This window comes from Lynx rufus, unplaced genomic scaffold (genome assembly GCF_022079265.1).
Source record: "Lynx rufus isolate CCGP_SWC_20201006 ecotype Redwood Valley unplaced genomic scaffold, mLynRuf1.p SCAF_21, whole genome shotgun sequence".
In the NCBI taxonomy this organism is placed as follows: Eukaryota; Metazoa; Chordata; class Mammalia; order Carnivora; family Felidae; genus Lynx; species Lynx rufus.
In genome coordinates this window covers 10462413-10476665 of record NW_025814836.1, presented here as the reverse complement: position 1 = coordinate 10476665, position 14253 = coordinate 10462413, and the positions used below count along the sequence as shown (strand labels likewise).

General features: G+C 36.1%; 1 protein-coding gene and 1 pseudogene across 5 annotated transcripts in view; both read left to right on the top strand.

Annotated features, from left to right (window-relative positions):
• Positions 1-14253, top strand: part of MEF2A (myocyte enhancer factor 2A) — a 164521-nt gene that overhangs the window by 112357 nt on the left and 37911 nt on the right. The gene's annotated exons all lie outside the window — the stretch shown is intronic.
• Positions 493-3805, top strand: LOC124517230 (40S ribosomal protein S19-like; annotated as a pseudogene).

Sequence of the window (14253 nt, the reverse complement as noted above, 5' to 3'; positions counted from 1 at the left end):
AATCCACTGCCTTTTTCCTACTTGCAAAAGATGCAAGGAGAGGTCTGTTGTACTGAACAGATTGGAGAAAGGAGAATAAGAAAAGAAAGAGAACCTGTTTCTTAAAGGTTGTAAAACAGGTTACCAGCATTGTGTGGAATCACTGGCCAAAGTCACATAATGCAAGAAGTCCAAGAAAACTTTTGCTCCAGGTTCCTGGAAGAAGCAAATCTATATACTTTTTTAAGAAAAGCACTTTAATTCTAGGCATCAAATAACTTTTCAAAACCATTGAGCATCCATCATACAAAGATGACCAACCATAAAAGAAAACAAGGCACCATAAGCAAAATGCAGCAAGAAATAGCAGAAACTGGGACGCCTGGGTGGCTCATTTGGTTAAGCATCCAACTTTTGATTTCAGCTCAGGTTTGTGGGTTCGAGCCTTCCATTGGGCTCTGTGGTGACAGCGTGGAGCCTGCTTGGGATTCTGTCTCTCTCCCTCTCTCTCTGCCCCTCCCCTGCTTGTTCTCTGTCTCTCAAAATAAATAAAACTAAACTTAAAAAAAAAAAGAAATATAACTGACACCTAAATATTTCAGATACTGTTGTTATTATACATAGATTATAAATAATTTCCCTGTTTCATAAACAAGCTTGCAAATATTTGCAAGAAACAGGGAATTATAAAAGCAGTGCTATAGCAGATTTGAGAAAAATACTTAGAGCGATGAAAAAAAAAAATAACCAAAATGAAAAACTTAGTAGACATGTTGGAAGTGTATTTGACATAGTTGAAGAATTTGTGAACTGAAAAAAGTTATCTGGAAGTCAGCACAAAGAGATGAAAAAGTGGAAAATACAAGATGTTGAGAGAAAAGATTGGTTAGAAATTGTAACCTAAATTTTTTTGGGCATTCTGGAAGGAGGGGAAGAGAGGAGAGAATGAATATGAATGAAGCAGATGCAGTATTTGAAGACATAAGGACAATTTTCCAGGATTGATTTAAGTAACTCAACAAATACTATACAGAGTAAAAAGAAAAAATCTATACATAAATATAATGAAACTACAGGAAACAAAAGACCAAAAAAAAAATTAGATTATCTTCAAAGGAGTGCTGACTCTAAATAGCAGCAAATGAAAATCTGTCGTCAATGAAATGATACCCTAAATGTGTTGAGAAAGTAGAAGATGGACTCCAACCTAGAATACTATACCCAGAAAAAATATCTTCAAGAATGAAGGCAGGATACCTGACTTGTGCTCTTGGGGAACCCCGTTGTTTTCTCTCCCCTGGCTGGCAGCGTGTAGGCCTCTCAATGTCTGGCGTTTCTGTAAAAGATGTGAACCATAGGAGTTTGTCAGAGCTCTGGCTGCCTTCCTCAAAAAGTCTGGAGAGCCGAAAGTCCCTCAGTGGGTGGACACTGTCAAGCTGGCCAAGCATAAAGAGCCTGCTCCCTGCGATGAGAACTGTTTCTACACACAAGCTGTCTCCACAGTATGGCACCTGCACCTCCAGGGCAGTGCTGGGGTCAGCTTCATGGCCAACATCTGTGGGCGACTTCAGAGGAACAAGTTCATGCCCAGCCACTTTAGCAGAGACTCTAAGAAGATGGCCCACAGGGTCCTCCAAGCCCTAGAGAGGCTGAAAACAATGGAAAAGGACAGGGGTGGAGGCTGCAAACTGACACCTCAGGGATGAGAGCTCTGGACAGAATTGCTGGACAGGTGGCAGCTGCCACCTAGAATCATTAGAACAAATGCTGGGTTAATAAATTGCCTCATTAGTTAAAAAAAAAAATGAAAGCAAAACACCTGTGTATCAGTTTTGCAACTAAACCACCTTCAGGCGTTTGAGGAAGGGGTCCAAACCAAGTCAGACTTCTATAGTAAGAAAGCAGTCCTCATGGGAAGATCACATGACCTTCACAACCTTCATGTGGACAGTAACCCATATATATTTTATCAGTGAACCTCATAACCTAGTAGGGTGCTCTCAATAAATTTTGTTGGATTAAAGGGGGAAAAAAGTAAGTTAAGTCATTTGTGCAGTTTAAAAAAACAGGGAGAGAGGGATGGTGAAAACCAAGAGCCAAGACTTTTGAAGATGTACTTTACTGACCTCACAGTGCACTGAGAATCAAGTTTTCAAAATACTTGTTTATGTGTGGAGATATACAACAGAATTACATTATCCTGTTGATAAGCTGAAGCTACTAGACTGCCCAATATCCAGCTTCAGGGAGTTAAGTGTCCCAAAATTGTTGGTTTAGCTTGGGGTAGGGGAAGGAAGTACCATTACCATTTGCTGAGATCTTTGCAATGAAACCTAGGGGTATCACAGAACTGGGTAAGGCTTTAAAATTCAAAGAAGCCATAGTTTGAATACCACACACTTCTTACTGAGGAATATATGAATAAGATCATGGAGAAACTGGAGAAGGACCCTGAAGTCCTGCCAGCAACTACCTGCAAAAGAATGTGCTTTCTTCCCAAGGTTGAAGTGGTTTCTGATCACAGCCCTCTCTGCATTCTCCCTCTCATTTGTTGACTGAGTGATTCAGTCTATTGAACCAGCTGAACTAAAACAGCCTAGTGAAAAGAGCATTGGACTGGACATCAGAAGATTTAGATTCTAGTCCCAGTTCTATTTAATTGCCATGTGATGTGGTAGGGTTGAAGGGAGAGTACTTGGGTCTCTCCTAAGCTTAATATTCTCTGTAAAGGTAAGAGGTGAACTAGATTACAAATATATCATTTAAATTTTTTTCAGCTATTTTAATATACTTTTTCGAGCACATAAAATCTCAGGATCCAATTGTGCCTCAAAATTTTTGATTCCATGGACAAATTTCCAGAAAAATGCAACCTAACAAAATGGAATAATAAAGCTATAGACAACCTGAATAGTGTTATTGTCAAGTTTACCACAAAGGAACTTCAAATCCAGATGGCTTCATAAGCAAATACTAACAGATTTTTAGAGATATAATGCCAATATTTTACAAATTGTTCCAGAGAATAGAAAAAGAAGAAACTCTCTTTTCCCCATTATATGCAGCTAGCCTAACCTTGATAGCAAAACCAGCAGGGAGAGTTCTAAGAAGAATCAGATGTCAGTCTCACTGAACATAAATGCAAAACTCCTAAACAAAATATTAGTCTACTTCTTTGAATTCACATCTTTTTTAGTTGAGAGACTATTGAGTTTGATCTATTTTCTCTTTTGCTCAGGCATGTATATAGACTCTATATTAGCCTCCTTTTGTGAGTGGCCTTGTGACTGAGTTGGCCAATGGAATGGGAGTAGAAGTGATAACATGCTACTTCCAGATCTGATCTGTAAAATACCTCCCACATGATCTTTGTATTCTCTCTTCCCTGTTTGCCAGCCAGGTGCAGAGAATCCAGATGGGAACTCTTGAGGTTTTGTGTGTGCAACCACAAGATAAATGAGTCTGGGCTTTGAATAACCTCATGCAAGTCTCTCTGGGATAAGAAACATCCTCATTTGTCTTTATATGAATAAGAAACTTCATTGTATCAGGCCACTAAGATTTGTGTTTGTTAAACCATCTCACATTACTTATGCTAACTAATACAGATTACTTATGCTAACTAATACAGAAATTAAATCCAGCAATATATAGAAGGGACAGTATACATCATGAATAAGTTGGATTGATCTTAGGAATGCAAGGTTGATTTGACAGAATTATCCCATTATTGTGGACTGGAACTCTCAATGTTATATACATCTGTGCTACAAAAAAATAAATAATCTTTATAGAGTTTAAGAAAATGCCAGTCGGGGCGCCTGGGTGGCTCAGTCGGTTAAGTGTCCGACTTCAGCTCAGGTCACGATCTCGCGGTCCGTGAGTTCGAGCCCCGCGTCAGGCTCTGGGCTGATGGCTCAGAGCCTGGAGCCTGCTTCCGATTCTGTGTCTCCCTCTCTCTCTGCCCCTCCCCCATTCATGCTCTGTCTCTCTCTGTCCCCAAAATAAATAAACATTAAAAAAAAAAAAAAAAAAAAAAGAAAATGCCAGTCAAAATCCCAAGGATTTTTTTTTTTTTTAAGAATTCAACAACAGATTCTGAAATGTAGGGAAATTCAAGAGGAAAAGAAGACAGCCTGAAGAATAACAAAGTGAAAGGGTTTACTCTGTCATATATTGAAATGAATTTTAAAATTGTGGTAATGAAGATAACTATGCCAATGGCACAAATAGCAAATGCCAAACGTATCAGTGAAGGGATAGGAAGCTCAGAAACAGAACCGTGTGTATATATGGCTGTGATCACTAATCATAGGGGAAAGAACAAATCTTAAATTAATGGTGCTGGGACATGTACACACACACACACACACACACACACACACACACACACACACGTGTGTCTGTGTGTGTTTCATATATATATATATGTATATGTATATATAGGAAATCATGAAGGGAACCAACTATCTTACATAAAATCTGCCTCCAGGAAGATTATGACCTAAATGCAAAAGGCAAAGAGAAAAGCTTTTTTGAAGATGATTTTGAGGTATGGAAGGATTTCTTAGACAAGACATAAAAAATGTAAAGGAAAAAAAACCCCGATAAATTTGATTTTATTAAAATAAAGAACCTGCTTTTATCTGAAAGCAAGTGTTAAAAAGCCACAGAATGAGAAAAGATTTTTATAGTACATAAAATTAGGAAAGCTTATGTTGATTTCAAATAAAAGAATGATAATAAAGTGATAATAAAAAGACGAACAACTCAATGGAAAACTTGGAAAGTGCTTCAATAGGCACTTACAAGGAAATTCGAATGGCAAATAGGTGTGAAGTGTGTTTCATGTCCTTAGTAATCAGGGGATTGCAAATTCTCATTGTGGGTAGAAAGGTTCATCAATACAATCATAGTTGACCCTTGAACAACTTGGCAGTTGGGAAAGCAGCTCCGTATGCAGTAAAAATCCATCTGTAACTTTTGACCTTCCTCAAAACTTAGCCTCTGACCAGAAGCCTAACCAATAACATAAACAGTCGATTAACACACATTTTGTGTTATATGTATTATTATATGTATACTGTATTCTGACAATGAAGTCAGCTGGAGAAGAGAAAAGGTTATTAAGATCATAAGGCAGAAAAATACATTTACAGTATTCTCCTGTATTGATTGAGTAAAATAAGTGGGTCAGCACAGTTCAAACCTGTGTTCAAAGGCCAACTGTACTTTAAAAAATGGTTTGGCATTATCCAGCATAAGGTCCACATATTTTATGAATTTAATAGTTCCATTCCCAAGAATACACCCTGGAGAAGTGTGTGCAGGTATGCAGTAGGCTGTATCTGCAAAAATGTTCATAGCACCATTTTCATTTTCATTTTAATTATGGCCAAAAGATTGAAGCAACTCCAGTGTCTATCTGCAGTAGAATGAATAAAGGGTTTGTTTTCTTTTGTTTTTACCTATACAGTGTTCAGTGAAAATGAGCAAACTAGAAGTGTATGCAACCCCAAGGACAGATCTAATAAACATAATGTATAGTAAAAGAGTCAAGACAGAATAATGCATTGCATATATTCCATCCACATAATATTTAAAAGTAAACCTAAACAATATTTTTAGGGATATGCATATATGTGTAAACCTATAAAGAAAATCCAGGAAGTTTTGTCATCACAGAGTGAAGGTAGTATTCTCTGTTAGAGGGAAGAGGAAAGGGTTGTGTGATTGAGGGCGATATATAGGTTCTGGTTCTAGTCTGGTTTTGATCTGGTTAGAATTATTGGTGTTCACTTTGTAATTATTGAGTTTAATAAGTTTTGATGCACTTTTCTTTGTGAATGTTTCACAGTTTTAAAAAAATTAAATGTTTTTATGCATTTCCAGAGTGCCTAGGAAGATTAAGAAATATCTTTCAAAATTACAAACTTTTTATATACTTAAAAAATGAGGGAAAGGAGAACTTTCCTCATTTTAAAAAAATTCTGTTTCATTTAAGTTCCTTGGAACTTGAGACCTATTATTCCTTTATTTTACAGGTAGTTTTATCTTGTGCTAGATCTAATTATCCATTCATCCAGTATTTATGGAGCATTTACTGCTGAGGTGCTTGACAGAAATGAGATTTAAGGTGGGTGGTGATATTGTGGGTTGATTAATTAGCTTCCTCATGCATTTAAAAACCATGCATATATACCTTATGAGTACTTTTAGTTCCATAGTTTTGCTTCTAAGTACTGTGCTTCTATTAGTTTGGAATGGAATTTGACAATTATAAAATTGAGCATAACATGAAAGAACATTTCAGTTCTTGGTAGGCAGTAGTTAATAGAGTCTTGTCAGGGATGGGCTCTGGTAAACACTCAGGAGTATGGACTCCGGAGTCTTAAAAGTTAGTAGCATATCTCAAAATTCCAGAAACTGTGAGTCCCCTGGGATTTTTATCAGTTCTTATTTCAGACTTAACATAGTTTAAATATTTCAACTTATTTACAGTGAAAAATATCATGAATACTAGATTTCCTTGTTCTATTTAAAAAAAATCAAAGACTATAGTAATATATGTGTGATTGTGTATATATGTATTTGCTTATATATATTTATATATACATGTGTATATATATCTAATTTCCTGCAGAATAAGTGTGTCTAAAACTTTAAATACAGTATTTTTTGCTAAGAGAATGTAAGCTAAAAGAAATCTATTTAAAATTGGCTGCTCTTAATTTATAGTCCATTTTGAAATATGTTTGCTTTTTAAGTTTATTGTATAAAAGAAAACCTGGATATACTTAGGAAAAAAAAAGTCTAAATAGTGTTGTTTTTGTCTCAGGTTTCTTTCCCCTATCTCCTTTCTACCATTTCCTTATTCTTTCCATCTCTGCTATCACCAACAGATTGAATAATATAGGCTAGAAAATGAAGGACAAATGTGCAGGCAGGACTTGCCAAGCAGTGTTATATACCCAGAGGTCTCGAAATGTTCCCTTGAACTTGAAAGATGAGGTTGCTAATGCTTTAGAACAATACAACACTTTAAAGATCTTTGTTAATGCATATATCATTATTTGAGTCTGTTATCTTTGGCCAGAAACAGTAAATAATCCTCAGTCATCTTACTTCCAGGTTTGGGACCCTTTCTGGACTCAGGGTTGTGGAAGCACTATCCTGACTTTTTTTTGGAATTATATGACTTAGATAAGGAGACTACTAATATGTGACCTAAACGATTATGACAGTTTTTTTCATCAAGGCTCTTTGACTATAAGAACTAGAAATTGATGCCGATGGATCAGCATCACGAGGAAAAAAAAAAAAAAAGAACTAGCAATCCATTTAAAGTAGCTCAAGGTAAAGGAGAATTTATTGAGAAAATACAGGCACGTGGCACCCAAAACAGTAAGGAATACCTGATTTCCTAAAGACTTGACACCAGGAACTCCATCTCAGGGTTGTCTGCATGGTGTCTCATCTCTGCCACCAAGGCTGGTGTGCAGGATTACTCTTCTGAAGGCACAGCGGATGCTCTTGGTGTAAAAATAATCGATAATCTTTATCCAGTTAACCATTTAAAAAAAAAGTTTATTATATGTATTTTGGGAGAGATAGTGCACATGCAAGCAGGGGAGGGGCAGAGAGAGAGGGAGAGAGGGAATCCCAAGCATGCCCCGTGTTGCTAGCACAGAACCCCACACTGAGCTTGATCCCACAAACTGTGAGATCATGACCTTAGCAGAAATCAAGAAATGGATGCTCAACCAACTGAGCCACCCAGGTGCCCCTCCAGTTAACCTTTTTTAATCAGAGCATAATTTCCAAATTAAAAACTTCAGTTATTGTACTGTCTTTTGTCTCCGTAGGAGACAAAGTTTGGTGAACTGTGGGACCTTTTGTCTCAGTACTGATGCAGATTTTTTTTTAAAAACTGGGTTGGTCCTTTATAGATGGTATGAATTTTTCTTACTCTAGAAAAGCATAGCTTTGGTTTTTAAATTAGCAAGTTTGTACACCAGCCTCTTGGGTTCAAAATAAGATCCAGAATCAGAACCTTTGGTAATAATTACACACACTCAGTGTCAAGAGATGTCTTTTTGCATGCTCAGTTCTGTTCTTTGCTGTCCAAAAGCCCACTGGAGCGTCTCCTAGCAGCTTTCAGAATGTAGGCTGTTGTGAGTTAAACATATGTATGAAATTAAGAAATTATACGTATGAGGGGCACCTGGATGGCTCAGTCGATTTGAGCGTCTGATTTTTGGCTCAGGTAATGATCTCACAGTTCGTGGGTTTGAGCCCCACATCTGGCTCACTGCTATCAGCCTGTCAGCGCAGAGCCCACTTCAGATCCTCTGTCCCCCCTCTTTCTACCCCTCCCCCACTTGTACTCTCCCAAAAAATAAATATTTAAAAAAATTATATATATGAAATTCTATTTTTGTAGTTCAAAAGCAGTCAAATATCAACAATTTCTGTGAATCAACCAGCCTAGTACAAACTAATGTCTCCAGATTTCCTTATTATTTAAGTATGTTTTAATAAATTCATAACTTTGTGTTTTAGAAGGCTTCTAACTTGTCATAGCATTCTGATCTCATTATTTTGTTTTTTTATCTTGCAAGTATTAATAAATATTTCATGTTTGTGTAGCACCTTGTGCTAGACTCTGAAAATGTAAAGCAATCTAGATTTTAGTCTTTTTTTTGAAAGTTCATAGATTAGGGTACATACATAGATAGGTAAATACAAGGTACCATATATTAAATGAATGTTCTGTAGAGTAAGTGACCTTAAAATTTTAGCATAGGGAAGCGGGGGATGGGAGGAGTTTCATGGAAGATGGGGTTAAAACTAGGCTATAGTGAGCTGTAAAACAGTCCTGTAGACAAGAGGGCAGGGTTTCAAACAAGCGAGCTGATAAGTAGGAGCTAGGCTGTTGGTGACTTGCATTTAGGCTTTTAGGAATTTTGATTCTGTGTCCTGTTATTTCAAAAGAAGGTTGTAAATACAAAACTATCACTTGGGGTTCCGGAAGAAAATAATAGAAATTCTATTTATCCTAAAATATGCTTATTAATATTTTAAAAGATTGATATAATTTGTGCATATAAATTGTAAAATATAGGGACTATAGGTCTTCCAAATTTCAGATTAGATTTGAAAGGAAACATAATCATTACTCCTACAACTACAAAATGAATGTATATCAAAAGATTTTACTTACTTAACTAATGAGTGAACCAGTAAGATGTCACAACCAGTTCAAAGAAGAACTTAAAATACCACATATTAATAGTGGAAGGATGCTGAAATGAATTTATAGATGCAAGAAAACTGGTCAGCTTGTACAAGGTGATAATCAGTGATACTCCACAGGAAACACTTTCTATGAACAGGAATTATTTGCAGTCACTATTCATTTTCTGCAAGTTACCTAACATCCATCCCTACAGAGTTGTAAAGTAGATAAAACCTGAATGAAAGTTCTAGCCAGAATATGGTTTTCACTGTTTTTTCCTTAAATTGATATCAAAATTAAAAATTTCATAGCCTTCCTGTTGATGAGGTCTTTAATCAGTAGGTAGAAGGCTTTAAGTTCCTCTTCATTTAGCTAAAACTCATTTAATTAATACCAAAGATAAAAACAAAACCTTCTTTTACTTTTAAGTTTAATTTGGGCATCTCCAGCCCTTGGAGATTCCCTCCACCAGCTTGAATTTCACCTTAGACCTCACTTGCTTCAGATGGATAGGAACCCTGCTTCAGGAGATTGTGGGTTTACAGTTTTAGACCATTGTACTACTCTCGATACTATGATATGAATAGCAATTTATGAATTGTCACAAGAATTAGCAATTGATTTGTGAATTGTCACAAGAATTAAGGATTATTCTCTTTTATTTCTTGAAGAAGAGTACTGATGAGTTGCAAGCCTTCTCTGATCATACATCCTTAATTTTTGATACTATAATAAATTAATACAAATCATTAATCAGTTAACCAAATATTTTCAAAAAATTTAACAGCACATTCATTTATTCCTATAAAAGCCCATACTCCATCTAATACCAAGTCCTAACAAGGGGTATTAGGAAGCTCTTTCCCCCTTGAGTTTACATTTACTATGAATCATAAGTCAAGGGTAGTTTTACTGTCATAACTGTTAAACAGTAATCTTCAAAAAAGATAAAGTTATGACTCTTAGATATAAAATGAACATGAGTCAAAGATTTTAACTCATGAATGACTGAGGGAACTGGAAAAAAAAATGTTACAGCTGGTTAGTAGGTAAATCCAAAGATTAGACAAATATATAAGCCCATCAAGAAGGCAAAATAAGTTTGCTTCATAGATGCAACAAAAAAAAAAACTGACCTCTTCCATAGTGAGGAAAGAAGTCAGTTGAACCTCCATCAAACAGAATTTATTTGCATATCTATCAACACTATTTCCATTATTATCAGTTTCAACAAATTAACTTCTGTCTCTACAGAGCTGTAAAATAGATCAAAGGCACAAATCCCATAGAGTCAGATAACCTAGAAGGATGTGCCCTGAACAATATGTAGCTTGCCATTGAAGACACTTAGCAGTTAATTTTTGATCAATTTAAATATCTTTTGGGGCTCCTGGGTGGCTCAGTCGGTTGAGCATCCAGCTTGATTTCAGCTCAGGTCATGATCTCACAGTTCTGTTTGTAAGTTCAAGACCTATGTGGGGCTCTATGCTGATAGCATGGAGCCTGCTTGGGATTCTCTGTCTCCATATCTCTCTCTCTCTCTCTCTCTCTCTCTCTTTCTCTCTCTCTCTCTCTCTTTCTCTCTCTTTCTCTCTCTTTCTCTCTCTCTCTCTCTTTCTCTCTCTCTCTCTCTCTCTCTAATAAATAATCTTTGGGGCCCCTCAGTCAGTTAAGTGTTCGGCTCAGGTCATGATCTCGCTGTTTGTGAGTTTGAGCCCCGCATCAGGCTTTGTGCTGACAGCTCAGAGCCTGAAGCCTGCATCAGATCCTGTGTCTCCCTCTCTCTCTGTTCCTCCCCTGCCCGCACACTGTCTCTGTCTCTGTCTCTCTCTCTCTCTCTCTCTCTCTCTCTCAAAAATAAAGATTAAAAAAAAATTTTTTTAAATAAACTTTAAGAAATGAAAAACTAAAAATCTTTCAAAATCCGTGTTTACATAACTAATGTTACAGGTAAATGTTAGCTAAGGGCATTCATTATTTGAAACCTACATTTTATACCGTAGATGAAAGTATGTAGAAAGTACCTGACTGAATTGGCCCAAAATACAAAAAGAAGAGCCATTAAAATTATAATACAGTTTAACTCTACTTGACAAGTAGAAATGTGTGTTTTTAAAGGTGCTTATTATTAGCTCCCCCTCCAAAAATAAAATTTTTCTTTTATCGAAATACACTGATGAAAATTATAGGTGCATTCATTTTAGGATTTTATTTAAGTAATCTTTGCAGTTAGAATCTTTTAATATATTTGGAACAGTGATACAAAAGAACATAGAATAAACATCAAGTTAGCTTAAATTGATTAATAATTGTTTAAGAAAATCAACTTAATGGTATACACCTGAAATTTGAAATTATTTTGGTGTAATTAAGTTTTCCCCTTAAGTTTGCCATAGTATCACTGAAAACTTTGGATTGCATGTGCAAGAATAAAGAACTTTTGAAGCACCGTTTACTTTAGAATGGAACAATATGATCATCAGTAATAGCTATAGAGCATGCACAGTGTGAGTACCCTTAATGAATTTTTTCCACTTAAAAGCAGATTCCTCAAAATGGTAGCTTTTCAGACTGTGTTTTCTTCATTGACCAAGTATTTTTCTTGTGGCTAACTTGAAGCATGTAAAAAACTGAAGCCAGCCTGGTTTTTACAGGCCTCGCCTGGCCTTGTTAATAGTTACAGCATTCCATTTGTTAGTACCTGTGACACAGGAGAAACTTTTACTGTTACGCTATGTGGTGACGATAAAGAAGACAGAAAAAGTCTTTTTATGGTAGTTGGGTCCTCAAAACAACTCTTTGTGTTCTGGTGATAAGAAGACACAAGTTGGATATCCACTAGAGGTACATGAGCTTGTTATCTGCAGAGCCGATATAGCCTCTTAAATTCCCTCACAATGACAGGAACCCCATCTGAAGTGAAGGCTTGCAGAGCTGGAGATACCAGAGCTCTGTTATTCCTCATGAGTACAAGTTCACCCAATTGTTGTAGAACAAAAATTTTGTGTGATTATTTTAAAAAGCCATATTCTTTTTCTTCAGTAAATTTAAAAGGGCTTCAAAGAGGCACGTACTTGGTGGTTCCTGTTGGGGGAAGAGCAAGACTCTAAATTACCTAGTCTTAAGATACATGAATATGATGGGAAAATTTCTTAGAGATTTCAGGCTAGAATAAGTCAGCAAGTTCATGATGAAATCTGTGTAGGCATCAACTATATTTGTTTTGTTTCTAGGGCTGTGTAGGTTATGAGTTCATTGTGTTCCAACATTCTGAGTGTTAACATCTTCATTGCTGATAGCAGCTTGCAGAGCTTTGGCAAGCAGAACTTGCTACCATGAACAGGAGAGAATACATGTCTCCATCCTTTAGTTCTAAACACCAGGACCTTTTATGGCTAAGTACACATAACAGTTCGTGTGGTTAGTTAGACCCAGAGAACTTAGAGCAATGGTGCCAATGTTGGGGAAATAGGTGTAGAGTTTGCTCTGTGCTCATGCTTAGTGATTACGTCGTGGTGGAGGTTTCACGTATTGGTGTATGGGATTCCTGGTGCATGCCAAGTCATTTGAGAAGTTAACATCTCTGCACTTAGGATTTCTTAGGATTCTTTCAGCAAAGCAAAGTCACGTTGACTAAAGAGATGATGATGATGATCATAAATGGGTGAAATAATAATTTGACTACAGAAAAACCAAGAAAAAAATTCTTGAAGCTTAAACTATTGTGTATTTATATTCTCTTGAGGAAAAAAGTTATAGAATAAGCATAATTATTGTAAATCATGTTTTAAAGGATACCAAGATTTAGGGGCGCCTGGGTGGCTCAGTTGGTTGGGCCTCCAACTCAGTTTCAGCTTAGGTCATGATCTCACAGTTCATGAGTTCAAGCCCAAGCCCTGCATCAGGCTTGCTGCTGCCAGCATAGAGCCTGCTTTGGATCCTCTGTCCTCCTCGCTCTCTGCCGCTCCCCGACTTGTACTTTTTCTCTCAAAAATAAATAAAGTATTAAAAAAAATAAAGGATATCAAGATTTATTATTATGACTTAATTAAAAGTATACCTTACATCTAATTTAAATAATCATTTATTAACAAATTTATCTAGTACTTGTCTATTGATCAAACTTTGTTTCCCAATCAAATAAACTCTGTTAATTTACTTAGAAAATTTTAACTTCCCGAAACTTCTTAGTGTTGGCTGGAAAATCGACAAGTCTCAAAGCTATTGAAGCTATTGAACTCAGTAATTCTACTTTAAAATATGACCCATCAGGATTTTTAAAAATTTAGGAATTCTGGAAATTAATGTATCAGATTGTTAAGCCCTTGCTGTTAAAGTTACTCATTTAAATGGATGGACAAGTTATTTCTTGGTGACTTTAATGAAAAAAAAAAATTAAAAATCAGAAAACCAACTCTTCATTATATTTTTGCCTCAAAGTAAGCAGAAAAAGAAGTCAACATAGAGTCCAGGAGGTACTTTGGTAACACTTAAGAAAGTTCCCCAGAAAGTCAATTCAGTGGATTAGATCAGCCCATGAAGAAGCTCTATAGAAAGAGCTAGCAAAAGGGGGAAAGATAGAGGCTAAACAACATTGTTTTTTTTTTTTTTACAAGTTTTAAAAATATGGAAAATCACTAATATGTACATTCTGCAAAGGAGGGAGTCATTACTGTCTTATGTAAATAAGTATTTGGGTTTTTATGCTTCAAGATTATGTAGGAAAATCATAGTATTTAAGAACAAATTAGGAATGAAATTATTGGAATATGGTGCTAATTCTGATGAATAGAAAAGACTCTCAGGTGAAAATCAGTTTCAATAGTTGAAGTTCCTGAAATGTTCATTCTATGAAGGTACTATGATAACTTCTCAGAGCATCATTTTGATACATTTCTATTTCATTTCTCATACTCATTAGCCCCGTCAGATATGTTGATCAGGCTGTAATCATATTCAGGTTATAACTTCAGAGCTGTGAGTAATTTAGTATTCTCTAGGAAGTTTGGGAAGAAACAATCCAAACAAGTAAATAT